The 24648-nt window shown below is 45.4% G+C and overlaps 1 protein-coding gene across 1 annotated transcript in view; it reads right to left on the bottom strand.

The window, feature by feature from the left end:
- ALPK2 (alpha kinase 2) overlaps positions 1–24648 on the bottom strand; it is an 80342-nt gene that overhangs the window by 53743 nt on the left and 1951 nt on the right. The window lies entirely within an intron of this gene.

Consider the following 24648-nt stretch of genomic DNA (forward strand, 5'->3'; position numbering starts at 1 on the left):
TCACTACCAAGAGCAAGGGTTCAGTCCCTGGTTGGGGAACTAAGATCCCACAAGCCACACAGCAAGACCAAAAAAAAAAAAAAAAAAAAAAAAAAATCCCCAATCTGGAAACCTGATCCTGAAACACCCCCTCACTTGACCAACTCTTCTTCATTCCAGACCTTCCCGGGAGGCACAAAATCTTTGGCCAGTTGGGGTTTCAATCCTGCCCGATTTCTTGGGAAAGAAATAATTTGTAAACACCCATTTGATTTCTTGGGTTTCCATGATGAATACCTTTTCCTAGAGCTAAGGGGCTCTGTGCACTCAGTGCAACCTTTGCCTGGTAACATGGTATGAGCCAGACTCTCAGAGCACAAGCCAGAAGCCTGTGTTTTTGTGCATCTCAGGTGATGTAAGTCTCAGCACCACTACTAATGATAATCACCAAGCCCTGTGTAGCCCTTAACACCTAGCAGGCACTGCTCTAAATGCTTTACATGCGTTAATACAGTTAATGTTTGCAAAATAGCATAGAGATGCATGCCTTTCGGACTTAGGGTTGTGTATTGTTAAGGAGAAATACCAGCTATTCTAACACATAAGACCATGTCGTGGTAAACTCCCAAGTACAATGGTCCAAAAAAACAACTGTCTCTTTCCTGTGTGCATCTTTGTTTTCCTACTTCTGAGAGTTTGCTGGGTGATGGGGAGGAGAGCCTTGATTTCCACATATGCAACTAGGAGGTATGCAAACATAAGTGAAGTTGGGAAGGCTAATGATTTTTCTTGAATGCCTTCAAGCATTTCTGAACACTCTTTGCGGTTTTGTTTTGTTTGCTATGTTCCGAACAGACTGGCACTTGGATAAGGGGGAGACAGGGAAGTGGAGCTGGCTGATGGAGGAGCAGTGGGCCTCAGAAGACCCAGGTGTTGTCCCGGATGTGCTGCCTCATGGGAAATGGCTTTGGGGAAGTTACTGGATCTGAGGCTGTTCTTCCACAGTAAAATGAGAGGGTTGGAGAGTATCTCTTGGCCCTCCTTAGCTTTGGTGTTCTATGACCTGCTGCCATGGAAACAATACAAACGAAGTGGGGTTTAAACTTCACTTTCCCCTTGGAACCAGGTTTTTCCTTTGACTCCTAAGGCTTCTAGATCTGCCTCTACTAAGAGTTGTTAGGGGGGAAGGACTCGTATGTAGATTTAGAACAAGCCAGTAGGGCCCCAGAGAGGATTGGGGGAGAGTGGGCTGGAGAATGCTCCCCGATTCCTAGCTTTCGCCCAGTGCTGCTCGTGGCTGCTTCTCCCTCCTCTATGTACTGAGTGCCCTGTTTTTTCGGTAGGCTGCTCTGTCAGCGTACGGGCCCCGAATTCATCCTGCACCATTGTGGAGGCCCACAGACCTAGTCCACGCCCATGAAAACCATCACGGCCACACAAGGAAGACCAGTAGCTGTCAGCCTCTGATCCCTTCGGGGCTTGAGAAAAGTTACGGCTTCTTTCATCCAGAAAGTCTCGTTTTCCCGAGAATTTCAAGAGCTTCCACAGACCCACTTGAGCCCCTTGATTCCCTCCCTCCAGGCCCCGAGGCCACGGAGTGAATCCCAGCTGTAGGTTCTGAGCCAGGAGCAATACTCAGCTGTGGTATCATTCCCACAGACCGAAACGTCTCTGCAGATTTCAGACTGGGTGATAAGGGGACGGGGTGGAATTAAACCTTAGGTTCTAGGAGAGCGTTTTTCAAATCGATCTCTTTACAATTTCTAGAATTTGTGAGCAAAACCAAAACCAAGGTAGTAGCAGTTACCGTACTGCCCTGACAATAATACGTGGTACGAAGCCAGTTCTTGTAAACTTTAGAAACAGGAAATACTTGTCATGGTTACTACACTACTTGCCTATTCAGCGAGGCTTCAAAGGGTACAGGGGTGATGCTATTTGGCACTTGGAAAATCTGAACATAAACCTACAGGCAGGTTGCCTGTCTCGGATGGCCATTGCCAAAAATGAGAAAATGCAGGATTGGGCCTTGCAGAGTCCCTTATAGGCCACGTACTTCAAGTAAGCAGCAGGACAGCTATAGGTCCTTACGTTTCGCTTCTGATTAAATGGAAAATATCCTGAGGGTACAGTTCTAGGAGGACACAGTTACCCAGCCGGCAGTAACAGCTACCCGATTAGATTCAGAGACAGCGTCTTCAGCAGGAGAAACAGAGCTCCCTGGACAATGAGGTCCACGAGAGGAGGACAGGGTTAGCCTTACTCATCGTGGTGCAAGGCACAGAGTGGCTCCTCAAAAGGGGTGGACATCCAACGAGCCTGCTCTTGGTCCCGTGTCCCTTTGCTGACAGAGGCAGGGAGGGTTTGTCCCTTCAGAGTCCGGTTCTCATCTAATTCTCTGTCGAGACACTGATCTTCTACCCAATAACCTGCCCGAGGGTCCTGTGCTGTGGTTAATATGTGCTTTCCACTAAATTAACTCTTCACCGCTAATGACTTAGTGCTGTGTTAGCCTCAATCTTTAGATTGAAATGGAAGCCACCTGTCCCTGAGTAGCCAGTGTCTGTCTTATCCATGAGCAAATGAGTTTCCCAATACAAACCCCCCAGGAGACATCAGCGTAGTGGTACAGTGGACACCAGGCACTGAAGGTGGGGGTGTCCAACTGATCAGGGACCAGGGTTGTGAATTTATAACATGCAACCAAAGGGTTAAGTTTAAACGCCTGTACTTTAAAGAGGAAGGGATTCAAAGGCAGGGTGGGAGTGGGGAGGGGCAGGTGCAGATTAGAAACTGAGAACTTTTGATGGAGCTGTCAAAAATCAACTTCCCCCTTGTAGATGGAAAGGATGATTCACAAAGAAGCTTCTGGAAAGCTGAAGTTATTGGAGGAAAGGCTTTAAAAACAAGAGAAAGAAAACACCTGGGACTCAATGCAGTGATCTGGAGCCAAAACGGCAAGCACACACTGAGCTGGCATTTGTACTTATGGTGGTTTGAAGATTCACACACAGGACTTCTTGCAGGCATGAGTAAATGCATTCTCTTTATACTTTTTCTCCGGCACTGATCTTGTCTTCCTCGTAAGCTCCCAATCATGTAGGGGTTTGGGAAACGACTGGAGAACAGCTCTCTCACTAAGCAGCCCCTGATCAATCACTTCAGTCCTTCAGGGACTGCTCAGGCCCTTGGTTCTGCTCACCCTGACCTTGCACCTCTGGAAGCTGGTGTCCGAACTGCCCACACTGGTAGGTGGGCGGGGGGCTGGCTAGGCCCGGAGTCCCAGAAGGGAAGCAAGGAAACAGCTCCTATCCTCGTGGTTTCCCTTAGTTTGTTTTAACACAATCCTGAAGTCAGGAGAACTCGAGTCAGGATTACGTGCCCCCGTGAGCCCCGAGTCTGCCAGCTTTTTTGGTCCCAACATCTGAGGGCCAGGTACCCTTATCCACACCCTCACACACTCCTAATTTGATTGTGTAGAGATAAGACTCTGATCTAAGAAGAAAGGAACTTAGAAAACTCTCAATAAAGCCTGACTTTAAAGATTATTGCCCTGTTTAAATGAAAAAAACAAACACTTGCTTCACTTTATCTGTTTGCTTTCCTCAGTACAACTCCAATCACCATCCCCACCTCACCCCCAAAGTCCTGAGCTGCTTTGAAAGAAGATTGAGTAGAAATGGAAAGAATTTTCTCTGGTAATTCCTTGCACACACTATTGGCAACCAGGGCTTTTTCCTAGGACTTCAGAAACAAGTTACCACAGACTGGGTAACCTGAGAACACATTCCCTCAGTTGCAGGGGCCAGAGTCTGGAATCAGGGTGTCCCCAGAGCAAAGCTCTCTCTGGGGGCTCTAGGGAAGAACCTTTTTGCCTTTTGACCTCAACTAATGACATCTGCAAGGACCCTAGTTCCTTTCACGTTGAGGTTCCAGGTGGATATGAATTGGGGGTAGTTTTCAACCCACTTTCTTCCCCAGCCTCCCCTACTGGCCTTCCTCCCCACAGTCTGCTGTCAACACTCAGCAGCGAAGCTTTGTCACTCTCCATAGAGCCCGACTTTAACCATTACTGCCCTACTTAAGCGAAAATAAAAGGTTTAGAGTGAGGAACAGAGAGGCTTAGAGTGAGGTTCTAGCCACAGGACAGTTAGAGAGAGGCCAGCTTTCTCCTGGAGGCTTCGCTTGTTTCGGTGATAAAAGCAAAGTCCGTCGGGAGGATAAAACTCAGCACAACGGAGAGCCTAACCCTTATCACTGCTTTGCTTTTTGCTCTCGAACCAAATTCCCCCGCCCGAAGCCCAGCAGCCAAAAAGCCCAGACCCCAAAGTTTGCAGCAAAGAGAGGGTTTCTCCAGGAGGCAGCCTAGCGCGGAGCCCGCGGAACGAGCCCCAGAGCTGCCGCCCGGAAGCCAGGGCCCGGGTGTATTTATGGGATTGAAGCAGGGCGGTCTGAGGCGTGAGGAGCGTGGGGAGGGTGGGGAAAGGTGATTGGAAATAAGAAAAAGGTGAGGTGATGGTTCTCTCCACGTTCAAAAATGGAGGCTCTGAGCACCACCCGACGGTGGGAGTTTCGACCCTCTGACGTCAGAGGTCACCGAGCGGACCCTCGCGCATGCGCGGCTGGAGGGTCGGGGGTCCTAACCCTTCCGGACCCGCCCAGCTCCAACTAGACTCAGCTGACTCCCAGTTCCGGGGAAGCAACGCCGGCAGACGTGCTGCTCGGAGGACGTGCGAGTCTTCTGCAGCAACAGTGAAACCCACCTTGATTAGTGAAGGCAGGTGAACTGGACTTCACTGATGATTACCCCCGGTTTCCTTCTCCCGGAGGCTGGTGTCCTAGCGCCCAGCCTTCTGGACCCTGCAGTCAGCATCAGCCTCTCCAGACTGCTCTAGGAGGGCCCTGCCCAGGCCAGGGCTGCAGGCTCTCCCATCTGTGATGGAGAGGCAGTGACTGGGGAGTCCCTTGTGTTTGTTGTCAGATTTAGAACCTTAACTAGAAGTGTAGACGGCGAAGGGGCGAACGGTTCTCATGATGGTTATTTTCCCACCCAACGCCATCAGTGTGATGGTAAATGTAAAAGCACTTGTTTTTAAACCATCACTTAAAAAAAAATGCCCGAAATCTCAAGGCAGTATCAAAATACCTGTGCTGACTCAGAAAGATAATTTTTCAAGCATCAGCAGAAAGGGGAACTTACAGAATTTGCAATTTTACCTCCTGCCCCGCCCCCACTCTCAGCTCTGTAAATACAGTGGAGGCAATACATTGGAGGGGGTGGGGGAATATGATTTTTTCACGTTTCTGTCTTGCCTCTGTAAGTAGATTTAGTTCAGTTCGACAAATAATATTGACAGGCACTGTGTTTGTTCTTGGCATTTACAAATGAATTAGAACCAGTACCTATCTCCATGTAACTCACAGAGTAACAGCCCAGCTGGGCAAACAGCTAAAATATACAGTAAATGCTAGCAGAGAGATTAGGAATAAAATGTTATGGGAGAGATTGATTTTCCTTCAGGGAGAGGGGAAGGGACAAGTGTAGCAGGGAAAGATCCAGAATCTGCTGCCTGTTCATTTACATTTATTCATTCCTTCATTCCTTTATTCCACAGTTGTGGAAAGCTCTCTATGTGCCAGGCCTCACCCTAGCTGCTGGGGAAAGAATATCACCAGCCAAAGATTCTGTCTTCTTAGAACTTGCATTCTGTGTAAGGAGGGAGACAAAGCCAAGGAGGTCAGAAGATGTTCTACAGTGAGAGAAGGTGGAGGAGACAGCACGAACAAAGGCACTGGGGTAGCCAAGTGCCCACTTATCTGGAATGACTAGGATGTGGGGTGTACGGAAAGGGAAGGGTGGGAGCAGGGAGACAGCTGAAAGAGCCCACAGTCCGGTTCTGGATACCCCTGCACATGGCATAGATTTACTCCTATAGCAAGAGAGTCCACCCAAGTTTGACAGGGGCTAAGAAAGTGATGTCATTGGTTTAAGCAAGGGAATGATAGTCCCAGATTTAGTTTTCGGGAAGATTGTTGCAGTAACGTGGAGAGTGTCTTAGAAGAAAAAGACAGTGGCCCAAGGAGTCTATTGCAATGGTCCAGATAAAATTATGAAGCCTGGGATACAGTAGTGGCTGAAGGATGGAGTGTGATGTGGATGGAATAGTGCCCTCCAAAAAAATGTGTTCAAGTCCTAACTCCTGGCACCTGTGCCTCTGACCTTGTTTGAAAATAGAGAGTCTCTGCAGATGTAATCAAGTTAAGATGGAGTCACACTGGATTAGAATGGATCCAGATCCAATGACTGGTATCTTGATAAGAAGAGGGAAATTTGAACAGAGACACAGGGGAAACGCCATGTGACCATACAGGCAGAGATTGGAGCAATGCAGCTACAAGGCTGCCCAGCAGCCACCAGAAGCCAGGAGAGAGGCATGGAATGGCTTCTCCCTCAGAGAGAGCCTCCAGGAAGAACCAGCCTTGCCAACACCTTGATTTCAGACCTCTGACCTTCAGAACTATGAGAGGATAAGTTTCTGTCGTTTCAAGCCCCCCAGGGTGATAATTTGTTATGGCAGCCCTCGGAAACCAACAGGGAGAGGAAGATTCTAACTCAGGAGACACTGTAGAGGGAAAATCGACAGGACTTGGGAACTGGTTAGATGCAGGGATTGAAGAGGAGGAGGACATCAAGGAGCATCCTTGGGTTTCCAGCTCAGGGAATTGCATTATAAGCTCTTGTGGGACTGACACAGCTACTTGCTGGAATACTTGATACACTAAGTAGGTGCTTAATAAACAGGCATTAAATAACAAGTGTTGGCAAGAATGTGGAGAAAAGGGAACACTTGGTGGTGGGAGTGTAAATTGTTTCAGCCACAGTGGAAAACAGTACGAAGCTTCCTCAAAAAAATTAAAAATAGAACTACCATATGATCCAGCTAGTCCATTTCTGGGTGTCTATCTGAAGAAAACGAGAACACTCATTCACAAAGATACATGCACCCCAATGCTCATAGTAGCATTATTTACAGTAGCTGAGATATAAAAGCAACCAAGTGTCCACCAACAGATGAGTGGATAAAGCAGATGTGGTATATATATACCACGTATATATAGTGGAGGTATCTATATACCTCGTATATATAGTGGAATACTACTCAGCCATAAAAAGGAATGAAACATTGCAATCTGCAACAACATAGATGGATTTGGAAGGTATTATGCTTCGTGAAATACGTAGGACAAAGGCAAATACTGTATGTTTTCACGTATATGTAGAATCTACAAAATAAAACGAACAAATACAACAAAACAGAAACAGACTCACAGAGAAAACAAACTAGTGGTTCCCAGAGGAGAGAGGGGAGGGGGATGGGCAAAATAGGTCAAGGGGATTAAGAGGTACAAACTACTAGGTATAAAATAAATAAGTTACAAGGATGTAACGTATAGCACAGGGAATATAGTCCACATCTTATAATAACTGTGTATGGAGTATAAGCTATAAAAATATTAAGTGACTATGCTGTATACCTGAAACTAAAATAATATGTTGAATCAACTATACTTCAATTAAAAAAATAAATAAATAAACAAATTAGCTCAGCTATCATCTTTGGGCTCTGAAAGAGCCACTGTACGGCTTAGTTATTTGTGTTGAAATTGCACGGGGGCATGGAGGTAAGGCGAAGGCAGTGGGTCCAGGGCCGCCGGAAGGAGCAGAGTGGCCTCGGAACTGTGGTGGTGTGTCTGCCCCACTGATGGCAGGGCCTGGGGAGGAACGCTGGACATCGCAGTAGAGTGGAGCGTGATGGGCACCGCCATTCATCTCTCTCTGTGTCACCACAGGCCACATCCTGACCTCTGCTCCTCCAGCCCAGATCAGAAGACCAACTGACTGCAGGGTGGAGGGAAGGGATAGTTAGGGAGTTTGGGATTGACATGTACACACTGCTGTATTTAAAAAGGATAACCAACAGGGACCTACTGTACAGCACAGGGAACCCTGCTCAGTGTCATGTGGCAGCCGGGATGGGAGGGGAGTCTGGGGGAGAACGGATGCATGTATATGTATGGCTGAGTCACTTTGCTGTGCACCTGAAACTATCACGAGGTTAACTGGCTATACGCCAATATAAAATAAAATGTTAAAAAAAAAAGACCAACTGCAACATCTCACACTGCTCCTGTTCCCATCCAGTGTGGGGCCCCTCCCCAGCAGCCTGCCAAGTGTCCCCAGCCCTGACTCCTCTTCACGATCCTGACTGGGGTGTCAGGACCAGTGTCCCTGCTGCCTCCACTGGTCCTTCGGATCAGTCTCGGGCCAAGAAGCTTCTCTGCCTCCCTTTTCCCAGAAGTGCGGAGACTCTCCAAGGATCTGGCCCGGAGAGGGGACAGGGGGTTGGGGAGGGAGGAGGGGTTCACCAGTCCCCTAGTCCCCTAGTCCCCCTCCTCCACACTGGTAGAACACCAGCTCCACACACGATGCAGGGCCTGAAGGGTGCAGTCTTAGCATAGGACATGTCAAGAGGACAGGAACTTTGATGTACTGCACAAAATAGGAGATTTGAGCTGATCTAAGCCTTTTTGCAGAGAAGATATTCAAAATCTAGGAAGCAGGATGACATCAGAAGTGAGCGTCCCAGGGGAAGCTGGCTGCTCCTTTCCCTGTCTCTTCTCTGCCTTCAGGACTCCTCCCCGTGCCTCTCATGATGAAAGTAACTGAGAAGAGAAACTGGGATGTCAGGGAGTGTAAAGGGGGGAGGCAATCTGCTCGGGCTTGGGGCCCCTCCTGCTGCTTTGTACCTTTCACTTCCTCTGAGTTCAAATCTGTCAGTATCTTTTCAAGCCAATCCTCTGCATTCCTGGATCCTCTGAAAGGGGCAGCACAGTAGCAATTATAAAGGTCAGGTTTGGACATGGAATTAGCACATTCAGCAGCTCAAAATGGTCTCACCCCGCTTCAGTCCCTGTGCTGACACTCCAACCCCATGAGTCCCCTTGAGAGAAGAACCATCGCTTGGAAATTTGAGATGGGGAGATGGAGGGACACAGTGAGACCCTGACAGAGGTGTGACACCTCTCACTCCCCTTCCCATCACCTGCTGTTGAAGGCATCTTACTCCACGGCTGCTTTTCTCCTTGTATTTCCTTTGTGCTCTCTCCCCAGTCAAGCAGATGGAGAGGTCGTTCCTCACTGCCTCGGGGAGGGGTGTGGAAAGGGAAAAACAAAACCAGCCTGTATTCTAGACTCTTAGCTCCTGGGCATCAAAATGCCTAAAATGTCAGGGGGATTTAGAGGCTTTTCAGGACAGTTAGAAGATTAAGAGAGGCCTGACACCCTTCCTAAAGCATCACTCCTCCCTCTCTGTCCTGCCTTGTCTGGCTCTATAGCATCATCACTGCTGATGATACAGGTACCTCTGTTTATTGTCTGTCCCCCGACTAGAAGGTAAGCACCCTGAGTTGGGGGGAGGGGGAGACTTCGCTTTGCTCACCGTTGCATCCCTGGCACATTGAAAGGGGTCTAACATAGAGCAGGTGTTCAGTCTATATTTGCTGGGTGAGCAGTGTTTCAAGCAGAGACAGACCTCCTCTGGTGAGAGACAGATCCGCTGGCCTGGGAGCAAAGGAGACGAAAGAGGGGTCTGGGGTGTCTCTGCTCCCAGCTTCCAGGAGGGAAGGGCAGTGCTCCCACCAGGGAGGCAGCAAGAGCCCCGGAGGACGTGGCCATGCGGCACCACGCAAGACGGGCCCTCAGGCCCCTGGTGTGGCATAGAAAGAGCAGAAGCCACCAGACCTGCGGCCACATGGGCCAGGATAATGGTCACCTCTTAGCAGTGACCCCAGTGCACCAATAGCACCAGGATAACATATAGGCAGATGTCACAACCCTGCAGAACAGGGCAGGAGGACCTCCAGAGGCTCAGGAAAACGTTTCCCGCAGTCTGCAAATGTGTGGCTCCAAATGGCAGTTACCCGAATTTCCTTACACCAAGCGTCAGGCTGGGCTTCATCCCAGCCGCCCCGTTTGTGAGCCCCCTGGCTTTTGTTGTGCACACGTGCTTATACAACCCTTTCCTTAGTGACATGAAGAGAGGCGGAGGGACCGGGGAAGGACCCTGTGGTTCTTGTATATACGTGTGAAGCCAGTGAATTTTAGACTAGTGGGGTTCTGGGGGTGGGGGCAGGTGAAGGTGTCCAGGGCTATTTTGAGCAATGGGAACATTCTGTTATTTGCCCAGCACTGAACTGGGTCTCTTTCCACTCCTCAGGCCGGTGATAAGGGCCCCCACAGGCTCAAGCCCCAACCTTCCTAATAGTCTCACCTGTATACACCAGGTTCCAGCCACACTGGACCTTGTCTTCCCCTAATATGTCTCACTGAGTCAACTGAACGCTCTCCCGTTGGCACTCTTAATTATGGCTAATTACACTAGACATTCATGTGTTCGGTAAAAACTGGTTAGGTCAGAGCCTCTTCTTGTCAACTCTTTTTAGCAACTAGATTCACTCACTATATGGATTTCAAAGTAATTCACCTGAATTCCTTTAACATATGCATGAAAATTCACATGTTCGGGAGCACAGCAAGGAACTGAGGGGAGTGGGCCAGCAGTGAGGTCTGAATCATATCTGGGTACCCGCGAGGGCTGCGTACAACCAGTTTCTGGTTCACATCATGATTTTTCCCCTCTTTGTTAATGTGTGATATCACAAAAGAACAAAGATAAGCCCTGCGGAATTCAGACCGATGCCCAGATGTCTGAAGGGAAGGAATCTCACCTATGACTTTGAAAAGCACCATTTTTATGCATATTATCTACTGGTATTGTTCCTATAGATTCTACCAGCTCTGGAAAAGTCCTCGCCAACCAGATGCTAAGTGTATTAGTTATCATCTGGTGGGAGGTGAAGCCAGCCTTGTTCTGTACATTCCAGGAGGATGGGAAGCATGTGGCCAGATTCTAAAGAACCTTCCCCATCTCAGCCATGATGCTGAATGCCCAGTTTGGAGGAAAATATCTGATCCCTTTGAGAACTGGTCTGATACTGACCCAGCTACGTATGTTCTAACTGTGAATAGGAAGGCTATGGACTTATTATTGTTTATCCATTTTTTAAGCCAATCACTAATTTATTTGAATAGGTAATAAACACACAGTACAAAATTCACAAGGTACCCAGTGAAAGGGCGTAGAGTGACAAATAAGTCTTCCTCCTACCCCTGTCATCCAGTCCCCTTCCCCGAGGCAACCACTGTTATCAGAGTTTATTTTAGTTCTAGAGAGAGTTAAGGGACTCAGCCCTAAAATGGGATTAGGAAGCTGTGTAATGTCATGATTAGGGCCAAGGGCCTGGAGTCAGGCAGACTGTTCAAAGCTAGGCTGTACCATATCCTGACCCAGAGCCCAGACACCAGCAGGACTTATCCCCTTGGATTATTGAGATAATTAAATGAGCAAAGTGCTGAAGTCTTAGCACAGCCCCCGGCACGTATTTACACTCAATAAACGTCGGCTTCCAGGACATAGGGTGACTGAGCGTGAAGGAGCGGGGTGGAAGAGATGGGTGGGGCACATTGACTACTCCCTGGGGAAAGCCGGTGATGCTGTTTCTCCACCTTCAGACAGGAACCCCTTTAGAGGTTCATGATGAAAACTCAGGAGAAAAACACGTTTAAGGGAAAAGCCACTTCCCCTCCCACTCCCCAGCGTTCCATTCCACATCCGATTTCCCAAGCCCCGTCACCTGTGACCTCCAATGCAGCTGGAATGTGTCCTCTTTTGTCCTGTGGCTTGACAGCAATTCGATAGGGGGGTTGGGGGCAGGGTGGCATGTTGTTTTCAAAGTGATAGGAGAGACGCAGTGGAGCCCGCCCAACAAGCCTCAGGGCTGCCAGGATGCCAGCTGGGATGCCAAGGCCCTGGCAGTGGGGGGCTGCCTTAGCTAGGGATTGTCATTAAGAACAGGGCCTGCATGGGGTGAGGAATGAGAGGCTGGAGGGGCTCGGGGGGGGGACAGTCGCTGCTGTTTGCCACGTCCCAAGCCTTAGCTAGGAGTATATGACATACAGGAAGCAGCCCTTTCCTTCAATATAGCATTACGTACTAGGATGGTGGATATGTGTCATTACACATTTGTCAAAATGCATTGAATGTACACACCAAGAGTGAACCCTAAAGTCAGTTGTGGACTTTGAGTGTTAACGAGGTGTCAGGGTGGGTTCATTGATTGTATGTACCACTCTGCGTGGGGGATGTTAACAGCTGGGGAGGGGCAGGGGGAAATCTCAGTACCTTCCCCTCAATTTTGCTGTGAACCTAAAACTGCTCTAAAAAAGATACCCTATGCTTTTAAAAAAGAGAGAGAAAATTACAGCTTGTCACTGGATCAGCTGTAGAAGAGAAAAGGAAACCAAGGTTGAAGCCTGGGGCAGTGTGCTTTTTAAAATCACCATTACAACAGAAATAACATAGAGCTGGGCTGTCCAGTGCAGAAGATTTTAGCCATACGTGGCTAGTGAGCACTTGAAACGTGTGTGGTGCAACTAAGGAACTGAATTTAAATTTTTATTTAATTTAGGTAATTTACATACAAAATTTTTAAATGATGTGTGATTCAGTTAGGAAAAAATTTAAGTAGATTTGGAACAATTTGGGTATGTGAATCTGTTCTTTCAACTGTTAATTGCATGAAATGTCAGTACAGATCAAGTATTTCCAATGAATAGTTAGCATCCAAATTGAGTGTAAAATACCAGATTTTGAAGACTTAATACCGAAAAAAAAGTAAAATATCTCTAATTTTTATATGGATTACATGTTGAAATACTATTTTGGTTACATTGAGTTAGTAAAATATAACATTAAAGTTTATTTCACCTGTGTCTTTGAACTTTTAAAAAAGTGTGGCTTCCACAAAAAATTAAAATTTACATATCTGGCTTACCCACATACACTGCTGGTGAGAGTGGAAAATGGTGCAGATGCTTTAAAAAACAGTATAAGAATTACCCAGCAATTCTACTCCTAGCTATTTAACCAAGAGAATTGAAAACATATGTCCACACAAAAATGTGTACATGAGGGACTTCCCTGGTGGTCCAGTGGTTAAGACTCTGTGCTTCCCCTGCAGGGGGCGTGGGTTCGATCCCTGGTCGGGGAACTAAGATCCCACACGTGGAGAGACACGGCCAAAAAAAAAAAAAAAAAGTGTACAGGAATGTTCATAGCAGCGTTATCCAAAATAGCTACAAAATGGAAACAGGCCAAATGCCTATTAACTGATGAATGGACAAAAATAAGTGTGGTAGATCCACATAACGTAGTATTTTTCAGCCATGAAAAGGAATGAAGTATCGATAGATGCTCTAACGTGGATGACCCTTAAGAATATTACGCTAATTGAAAAAAGGCAGATAAAAACTCCACATATTGTATGATTCCATTTACAGGCAGACCTCAGAGATATTGTGGGTTCACTTCCAGACCGCAATAAAGGGAATATCACAATAAAGCGAGTTGCATGAATTTTTGGTTTCCCAGTGCACATAAAATTATGTCTACACTACACTGTAGTCTATTAAGTGCACAGTAACATTATATCTAAAGAAACAATGCACATACCTCAATTAAAAAATACTTCATTGCTAAAAAATGCTAACCATCATCTGAGCCTTCAGCGAGTCGTAGCAGTAACAATGAAGATCCCTGATCACAGGTCACCAAAACAAATATAATAATGAGGAAAAACTTTGAAATACTGTGAGAATTACCAAAATGTGACACAGAGACATGAAGTGAGCTATTGCTGTTGGGAAAATCGTGCTAATAGTCTTGCTGGATGCAGGGTTGCCACAAACGTTCAATTTGTAAAAAAAAAATGCAGTATCTGCAAAACACAATAAAGTGAAGCATGATAAAATGAGGCACACCTGTATATGAAATGTCCAGAATAGGCAACTTGATAGAGACAAAAATCAGAGTTTGCCGGGGGGTGGGGCAGAGGAGAGTGGGAAGTGACTGTTTATGGGTATGGGGTTTCTTTGGCAGATGATGAAAATATTCTGCAATTAAATAGTGGCAATGGTGGCACAGCCTGTGAACATACACAAAGTTACATATGTGGCTTGCATGACACTTCCCACTGGACGGCACTGATTTAGATGAAATAGCAGCTTCCTTCCCAGCTGTCACTGGTGAGGGTATAGAATTTAGCCAGAGATAATCAACATGGAGTGATTTTGGTTGCACCCCGCCCCCGTCCCCCCAAGAGGACACTGGGCACTGTCTGGAGACATTCTTGGTTGCCAACTGGGGTAGAGATGAGAGGTAGAGATTGCTACTGGCCAGAGATGCTGCTAAACATCCTACAATGCACAGGATAGCTGCCAAGAACAAAGAATTATCCAGCCCAAATGTCAACAGTGTCGAGTTTGGGAAACCCTGCACCAGAGGCTGCTCAGAGTTTCCCAACCTCCTTTGCACCATCTCAGCCTCTGTGACTGCCCTAGGATCAGAAGGTATGTTCTGGGCATGACCTTCCCAGGACACTTTCTCCTGGAATCCAGCCACTTCACAGATATTCTCAGGCCAGGAGCTCCTCTGGACACCGGTGTGGACATGGAGACATTCTAGGCAACCTAATTCCGGAGTGGATTAGCTGTGGAGTCCATGACTCCGTCCTTTCTCCCTGAGGCTCCCTGAGTTCCAGAATGTTATACTTTATTTTTATTTTTTTCGGCCGTGCAGCTTGTGGGATCCTAGTTCCCCAACCAGGGATTGAACTGGGACCCCCCTGTAATGGAAGCGCCAAGTCCTAACCACTGGACCACTAGGGAATTCCCAACTTGCTTTAAATGAAGCTGGCCTCCTTCTGGGTAGAATTGCCATTTTTCTTGTTGTTTTCTCTCCTGTGTCAGATTTCAAAATCAAAGACAGCTGGAATTAGCAAAGTCTATGTCATAAACAGGCTCCTTCTCTGATGTCTGAAGTAAAAACCTGAAGAAGAATATCCTAACTTGCTCTGAGGGTACTTTGCTTTAAAATTATCCTTTCTCTCTGCATTACTTTCTTATGGCTCTGTAACTAATTACCTTAAAAAAGATACAAATTTATTATCTGACAGTTCACGAAGTCTGAAGTTCGACATGGATCTCACTGGGCTAAAATCTAGGTATCAGCAGGGCTGCATTCCTTCTGGAAGCTCTAGAGGAGAAACCCCTTGCCTTTTCTACCTTCTGGAGGCTGCCCACATTCCTTGACTCATGGCCCCTTCCTCCATCTTCAAAGCCAGCAGCACAGCATCTTCCAATATCTCTCTGACTCTCCTCCCTCCCTCTCTCACTGAGGACTTTAGTGATCACATTTGGACCCCTGGGAAATCCAGGGTAGTCTCCCATCTCAAAGCATTTAACTTCATCACGTCTGCGAAGTCCCTTTTGCCATGTAAGGTAACATATTCATGGGTTCTGGGGACTAGCCCATGGACCTAATCCTTGGGGAGCATTGGTCTGCCTACCACACTATCACCTGGACCTGGATAATCTGCTGGGTGGTCCCTCAGCCTGCATCCTCATTCCACACAGAGAAGAATTTGGGGCATGTTTCCTTTTCCAGAATCATGGAATTTTCCCAATCAGAGTTTTGAGGTAGTTAACATTGCTGACTTTCCAGATCCTAATTCTCAGTGACCTGTGCCCCCAAATGGTCAGTGACAGATGTAGACACTATTTGTTATGGGCTGAATTATTTCCCGGCCCCCAGATTCAAACGGTAAAGCTCTAACCCCAGGACCTCAGAATGTGATTATATTTGGAAACAGGGCCTTTAAAGAGGTGAACAAGGTAGGGGACTTCCCTGGCAGGTAAGACTCCACGCTCCCAATGCAGGGAGTCCGGGTTGGATCCCTGGTCAGGGAACTAGATCCCACATGCATTTTGCAACTACGAGTTAGCATGCCACAACTAAAGATCCCACATGCCGCAGGGAAGATCCTGTGTGCCACAACTAAGACCCAGTGCAGCCTAAATAAGTAAATTAAAAAGTAAATAAATAAATAAATATTAAAAACAAAAAGAGGTGAATAAGGCAAAATTTAGGGTGGCCCTTAATCCAATATGACTGGTGTCATTATAAGAGAATATTAGCAGAAATGCGCACCCACAGGGAGATGACCACAGGAACACCCAGTGAGAAGGCAGCCACCTCAAGCCAAGGAGAAAGGCCCGAGAAGAACCAGCTCTGCCGACCCCCTGACCTTGCCCTTCTAGCTTCTAGAACTGTGAAAAAATACATTTCTGTTGTAAAAGCCACCAGCTTGTAGTATATGATGGCAACTCTAGTAAATCAAAGCTGGTCACATTTTTTCTTTGTTTTTGTTGTTGATGATGTTCTTTACATCCTAAGAAGATCTTGTGGCTTTCAAGATCATAAAAATAGTTTCCAATATTTTTTACAGTAGTGTATAGTTTGGGTTTTTTATATTTAACTGAAAGATCCATCTGGAGTTTATTTGAGGTCTGTTGGTTTCATTTTTTTCCCCATACGGATGGCTAATTGTGTCAGCTTTGAAGATTTTGTTTCTTCCCTACAACTTCAGAGGTTATTTCTATCATAAACCAAGTTCCAATATATTCTTAAGTCTGATTCTCTTCTCTGTACTCAGTTTGGTTTATCCATTTATCTGTCTGGGGCTACTACCGCACTGTTTTGATTACCATAGCTTTAATGTTCGTATTGACAGATGTTTGGTTAACCCAATATTTTTCCATCCCATTTCAGTGAAGCAAGTTCATCTTCAGTCATACCAAAAAAAGACCAATAAGGCATGTCTCTGGCACTCAGCTCCCACCCAAGGAAGTGATGAGAGATTTGCAGCAGGGACTAAAACCCATCTTCACAGCCAAAGGACCCTCTTCTCGCCAGCCTCTACTGCTGCCACCCAAATTCTTATCCCAGCACTGCGCCTCAAAATAAAACTCAGCTGTAGATGACACACCTGTTTTGGATTAGTTACAATAAATCAGGATCTGTATTTATTTCAGTGGCTGGACAGGTGAAGCCCAAGCTGCATTTATAGCAAGCCAACTAGAAAGCAGAGAAAAATGCAAGTCACGAGGTTTTTTCCTCTGAGGACAAAGGGCTTACACTTGACAAGCCCTAAACTTCCCAATGTTTCCAAAATCCTGTGATTCTTTACAGGACCCCCTCAAGTTGTAGTATTCACAGTAGGTCTCAGTCTCATTAAGTGCACAGCTTAAATTCTATTGCTCAGGAGAATCACTTAGCTCATTAAAGGTACAGATACAAGTCTGGGGTAAAACTCAGAGATCTGCGTCTTTAAACAAGCACCTTAGCAGGTGATTCCAGTGCAAATCACCCAGGGCCCCACCTGGAGGCAGTGCCCTGAGGACTCGGAGCCCCTGAACAGGAGGCTTTTGTGCCCCTGTTGGGGGCGCGTGGGGGAGGTGTTTCTGCTATAACACATGTTCTGTAATGAGGCAGCCGGATGAAATCAGTTAACAGGGAATGACATCAGTGTAACGTAGATGCTGCATTGGTTCATGGGTGATTTTTCCTAGGCTAAGGGCTCCTGAATAGCTGGAGTAAATTACAGAATCTTGAGCAGGAAAGGGAAGAGCCTTTAACTCAGCTTTTGCATTGGCAGCAGGGACCCTTTTTGGTCATATTTTAATAAAATTAAAAATGAGGGGGACTTCCCTGGTGACGAAGTGGTTAAGACTCTGCCTGCCAAGGCAGGGGACATGGGTTCGATCCCTGGTCCGGGAAGACCCCACATGCCACGGAGTAACTAAGCCCTGTGTGCCACAACTACTGAGCCTGTGTTTTAGAGCCTGCCAGCCACAACTATTGAAGCCCGCGTGCCTAGAGCCTGTTCTCCACAACAAGAGAAGCCACTGCAGTAAGAAGCCTGTGCACCGCAATGAAGACTAGCCCCCGCTCACCGCAACTAGAGAAAGCCCGCGTGCAGCAACGAAGACCCAAGGCGACCAAAAATAAATAAATAAATAATAAATAATAAATCTTGAGGAAAAAAAAAAGAGGGACTTCAATGGTGGTCCAGTGGGTAAGACTCTGCCCTCCCGATGTAGGGGGCCCAGGTTTGATCCCTGGTCGGGGAACTAGATCCCACATGCATGCTGCAACTAAGAAGTCTACATATCTCAACGAAGACCCCATGTGCCACAACAAAGGCCCAATGCAGCCTAAATAAATATTAAAAAAAAAAAAAATGAAGCCTAGTGGGCTGGGGGAGGGATGGACTGAGAAACTGGGGTTGGGAGATGCAAACTATTACATATAGACTGGATCAACATCAAGGTCCTACTGGATAGCACAGGGAACTATATTCACTCTCTTGTAATACCCTATAACGGGAAAGAATCTGAAGAATAATATATATATATGTATAACTGAGTCACTGCTGTACAGCAGAAATTAATACAACACTGTAAATCAACTATACTTCAATTTAAAAAATAATAATACAATTAAAAAAAAAAAAAAGAAGCCTGCCCCAGTGCTCCTCCCTCCTAAGAGGCACACTCCAAGCCTGAGCATCTGAAGGCTGGTGGCACCTCCCAGGCCCCACTTCGTAGACAGCCCCGCAGAGACCCACTTCTGCTTTCGCGTCTCAGCCTCCAGCTGCTCTAACTAAAGGGCTGTCCGCACTTCCACTCAGTGACCTGGTGTCCATTTAATCTCCATGTGGCCAACCTGAGCCGCCTTCCTGGGTGGTCCAAGTGAACTGCCTGCCTTCATTTTCTGTTTTGTCTCTGGTTTTTAAATGGCCTGTTTATGAAGTAACCTGCGGGGAATACTTTTTTCCCCAGAAGGCCTGATATTTTAACTGTGTGATTTTGTGAGGTGTTGTAGGCATGCATATACTGCACCAGAGCAGAAACAACTTATGCGTGGAGAATACCTACTGCCTCGATTTGAAATGTAGTATTGAATAACCTGGCCCTTTGTTCCTCGGCTAAGACTGCGGGAAATCGGGGGTAAGGGGCTCCAGAATCCCTGAGGGAGTGCCTTCACGAGAACTACAATCTCTCATGAAAGGTAGCCCTGCTCTGCCGGTCTGGGATCTGTAGCCCCCAGGGTGACACTTGCATTCCGCAGCCCGAGGGCCTTAGAACCACCAAAATCGGGACCTCTGGGTATGGGACTTGAGTATTTAGAAAATACCACGGATATTTCTAAATCACAGCTAAGATTCTCAACCTTAGAGGTACAGAGAATCATTTAGGAGCTTTTAAAACCCGCAATGTCCAAGCCACACTGCAGACAAATTACATCAGAATCTTGTGGCAGAGAGGGGGGCAGGGACAGTATTCAGGCATCAGAATGGTTTAAGGTCCCAGGTGATCCCAGGTGCAGCAGGGTCGAGACTATTGCCTTAGGGTCTTTTCTAACCCGGGAAATCTCTCGCAGACCAGGACTTTCAGAACTTTAGTGTGCATGCGAATCGCCTAAGAATTGGGTTAAAAGTGCAGATTCTGATTCAGCAAGAATGGGGCGGGGCTTGAGATTCTGTATTTTGACTAGCTGGTCTGCAGACCGCACGGTGAGTAGCAAGGCTTTAGGCACTAACCAGCTTCCAATGATTACTTAACACTGACTGAGTACAACGTCTGCAGTGAGCAATGATCTTGCAGGTCCAGGATGGTAATGGTTTTTGGCAGAAGTGGCACAGTGGGCTTTGTGATTAAAAACAAAACAAATGTTTGTGTTACTCCCTGGGTCAGCCTTGGAGTGGTGCTGACAAGAGGCGTGACGGCCACGTGCTGAGAGATGAGTGATTACAAACTTCTGCCCTTCCCATCATCAGCAGAGAGCTGGCTTATCTGCCTTCCTGAGTCAGTGCTAACAGCTGTTATTTGGGGGGACGTGTTTTATTATGCAGATGAAGTCAAATCTCAGATTGTTCTGTCCCAGATACAAAAACTATATTGCGAGAAGTTTAGATTATCTGCTTATATTTTCCTATGCTTTAAAAAAATGTCACTGGTGACCTACTATGTGCCCCGCCTGTCACTGGGTGGCCGTGCACATTTCAGGCTGCCATATACCATGTTATTATACCGCCTGCCTAGCTATTTGGCTGCACTTAGACGAACATGAAGTTTCCTACCACATTTATCACATGAGCCTACACAAGAGACACATTTCTATAGATCTTACTACACACATACATACACACACACACACACACACACACACAAGTACAAGTAAAACTGGGAAAATTTGAATAAGATCTGTAGAGGTATCAATGTCAATGTCTTGGTTGTGAAAATTAGACTACAGTTTTGCCAAATGTTACCATCAGGGGAAGCTGGGCACAGTGTACAATGATATCTCATTTCTTACAACTATATATGCAAGCACAATATCTCATTAAAAATTTCAATTAAAAAAGAGGTATAAGACCTCTTGTAGCCAGCCAAGAGGAAGCTGATATGGGGAGAAAGGGCATATGTAATAAGAAGGTAAATAATAAATTAAAAAATGAAAATACTTATTAAATGTTAACTGCATACCAGGTACAGTGCTGAGCATTTTACATGCAAGTCTTTAATCTGTACAACACTGAGGTGGTGTGGTGATGGTGGTGCTTATTATTATTGTTGTTATTATTATTTTCTTTTAGATGAGGAAACTGGGGCTGGAAGAGCTTACGTAGTTTTTCCCAGGGCACAGAGTCAGAAAACAATAGGGAAGGAACCAAACTCAGGTCCAGAGCCCACTATACTATACAAACAATGTGGACAAGAATGGTGTTTCTCTGGAAGGAGAAATCGTAATCAGGGATGGGGAAAGCGCTTCAGGGTAAGTACAATTTGAAGGACCCTGCACCTTGGCCTTGAAGGACCAGGTGAACTGAGCTAGCAACAAGCTAAGTGAGGGCATTCCAGACCAGAAGATGGAAAAAACACACCCTGTAGGAGAAAAGGCTTCCTTTTCCACATAAGGAAACCAGTGTGTATGTCTGCTTCGCCTCTCAGAGGTAGACAGAAGCAATATTGTGGAAGGTCTTGAATGCTAGGGGCATGTGGTGAGATCTTCCTGGATCTAGTTAGCAATTTGTGAGAGCCGATAAGGCACCAATAAGGCCAAGGCTATACCTGAATCATCAGCATTCAGAAGGGAAGCCAAGTGCAAGGTATGGACGGTTTAGCATAAGCCAATCCATGCCCAGGGCCAGAAGAGCCATGGGCGGCAGTTTCCCAGTGGAAAGTTGGTATGTGAAGGGAACCAAGGAATGTGCTTACAACAATGAAGGCCATACAGTAGCTGAGACCAATGATTATTAAAATCATACCTGTCTATACCTGGAATTTGCAGCAAAAGCAGTTCTAAGAGGGACATTTGTAGCAATACAATCTTACCTCAGGAAACAAGAAAAATCTCAAATAAACAACCTGAACTTACACCTAAAGCAACTAGAGAAAGAAGAACAAACAAAACCTAAAGTTAGTGGAAGGAAAGAAATCATAAAGATCAGAGCACAAATGAATGAAATAAAGACGAAGAAAACAATAGCGCAGATCAGTGAAACTAAAAGCTGGTTCTCTGAGGAGATAAACAAAATCGATAAACCTTTAGCCAGACTCATTAAGAAAAAAGGTAGAGGGCTCAATCTAGTAATCTAGTACCATATGGCTACTTACTCATTCAATTACTGAGTGCCTATTATGTGACCAGTACTATTCCAAGGACTTGGGACATTTCAGTGAAAAAAAACAGGGACCAAACTCCCCACCATCGTGGAGCTCATCCTCTATGTTTAGTGTGATTCCTGGTCAGGAAGATTCTTAACTCGCAGAACCTAAGAATACATTTCCATACTGTATACTAGAGATCCCATGATCCCAAAGAGACATGCAGATCTCTCTGGGGCGAAGCTGGGCAGCTCTGCAGAAGGACAGACACAGCACTTCTGATTTAAGAGTGAGGATGATCTTATTCCAGTGAGGCTACAGGGAAACTTAAGATGGGCAGACTGGCGAGCCTCACCTCTGAGTTGGATCAAGAAAGTTAGATCAGAACCAAGGTGAAGGATTGGCGGTGTGAACCTTGAAGATGATTCAAGTTAGCCTGGGGTACCCTCTCTTTTTTCCACTCCCAAACTGGGATTAATTTAGGAATCTTCCATAAATGTAGAGCAACTGAGGGCTTTCCAATCTTAGCCTGGGTAAGTACTATTTCAAGACAAATCACAACAAGATGGCCTTGCCTTGTAAGAGCATGAAAGGAAGACAGGAGATAAGGACTCCTGGAGACAGTTTAGTCTGCACGTTTGCCTTGATCTTGTAACGCAGAATTAGAGATATGGGATGTTCCTCAGAATGCTAAAAGCAATACACAGATGAAGAGAAAATACTAAAAGATAAGATGCTGGTCACTGTTTCTACTGATGGTCACCTTCAAGGTAAGTGAATCAGGCAAGAATTAGGAGAGGGCAAATTTATTAATATTACCCCCAACCAAGGATTTTTAACCATTTCCAATTTTAAGTTCCCATGAGCCTCAGATGTCTGAGAATAAATATTTTAAATGCCTTTTGACTTAGTTATGGAAAGATTCACCAATCTTGGGCTGATTTTCTTTTTTAGCAATATTATAAAAAGTTTGATTTCATTCCCAATGACCCCCTAATGCTTTGGTGTCACATTTGCAATGATACTTAGCCATTTGCTGTAAATGTGGCTATGTTGTGTACACATGTAAGAAGTATGGACATCTCCTACAGTTAGAGAGTAACTTTTTGCATGGGTAAGAGAAATCTCTACTCACTATGCCACTTTTCCTGTGGCCAAAGTTTCCTGCTTTAGTCAAGGGTCAATAAATGCCACAGATACAGAGATCCTATTTCTAACTTGGGACTGCACAGAACTGTTCTTAAATATACAGCTTCTACTCATGTTATCCCTTGAGTGAGAGGTTGGCTCTGCTACTGAGGACAGCAAAGTGACAAAGAGTCCCTCTGCCTGCAGAATGCAAGCTTTCTATAAAGTCATGCTCATGGTCCTGTGATAGTTGCCTTGGTGATGCCACAAAACACAGGTGGGACCTGAGCTGATAGCTGGCAAGGAGGGGGTGCCTCCATGAATGTGTGTGTGAGCAAGAGTCCCATAAGAAGCTCAATAAAGATAAGAGTGCCCCAGAGACAGCCCATTTTATTTCGCTGCATTGCCAGGAAACGAGTGAGCTTGCTGGTCCCCTGGGCTCTCCATCTCAGAATTCAGGATGACTAAGGGGGCTCCTTCCTTTAGCACCTCTCAACTTTTGGCAGTTGAGGGAGCTAGGCATTGCCTCCCACAGTGGTGGGTCTAAAACTAACCTTGTCAATAGCACCCTCCCCTCCACTTACTTTTTTTGGGCCACTTTGCACCCTCTTCCCCTGCCACCACCCCTACCTTTAATAATTAAAGTAATTTGCCCAATGCAATGTTCAACATGGATAAACAACTGTGTAAAGGCACTTAGCTGAGTCAGGAAGAACATTTTATGAGTAGAAAAGGAAATGCTATGTTTATTGACATGGAAAAATTAACACTGCAACTTAATTTTGTATTACTATTTGGCCAAACCACCTCCATAAACTCATCTTGGGCATGAATCTGTGGTCATTGGTGTGTTAAGTAACCAGAAAGGATAAAGCTGGAACTCCTGCAAAAAAGTAAAGTATAAATGTGGCCTTTATATGGCTAATTTGGCCAGTGGAACAGAACAATTTGCTCAGGAAAAAGCTACCTGGGATCTGGAGCGTTTTACATTGGCTATTTTATTGGGTCTTTAGAAATCAATGTTGTTAAATTTTTACTTTTTCATAAAAGGAGTTCAATAACTTTGAATGCATTTGGGAATATTTAGTTTTCTTTGGAGTATATCTAGTCTTCGATAAGAACAATACTAGGTCCTCACTACAAAGTTGGGAGAAAGGAGAACAGGGGCTGAGTAAAAATAATTGATAAATAACTTTTCTTAGTATTTACAAAAATCAAATCTTGGCCATAGTACAGCATCAATTCAAAGCCCATTTGGAACCCTTTAAAATTAAAAATATAATAAGTTCATATATCAAGCATAACATCTTTGTATATTATTCCCATTAATTCAATTCTCTCTCTTTCAAATATAACCCCAAATCAGTAAAAAGGTAAAACTGTTTTTTTTTTTTTTACTTCCTGCTGTGTTTTCTTAGCTTCTTTAATACTTTGTGGTCTAAGAAAAATAAAATAAAACAGACATTCATTCAAAAATCTACTCTGATTTTTGAGCACAGCAAAATCTACTTTATCTACTTTCTCCAGCATCAAGTGAATTCTGCAAATCATTTAGATACACCAAAATCTTTCATTCTTACTATGAATTCTGATGAAAGCCAGCACTTACCAATTTTCAGTGCCCAGAAACATTACTAAAAGGAATGTTTTGGGGTTTTTTTTACAAGCTACACCCAAAATACTTGCTTGAAAAGCTTTCTAAATAGTGACATTGCCTGGTAAAACGCATGCAGTAGACAAAATATCAGATTTCTTTTTCCAGCTGTCCAGAATCCCCTTAGTGCCTGTTACTTCTGTCTGTCTTTTGCTATAATTAGGATGGCTTAGGGTGGATCTGGGCCTTTTTTCAAAAC

Source organism: Hippopotamus amphibius, chromosome 11 (genome assembly GCF_030028045.1).
Source record: "Hippopotamus amphibius kiboko isolate mHipAmp2 chromosome 11, mHipAmp2.hap2, whole genome shotgun sequence".
Classification (NCBI taxonomy): Eukaryota; Metazoa; Chordata; class Mammalia; order Artiodactyla; family Hippopotamidae; genus Hippopotamus; species Hippopotamus amphibius.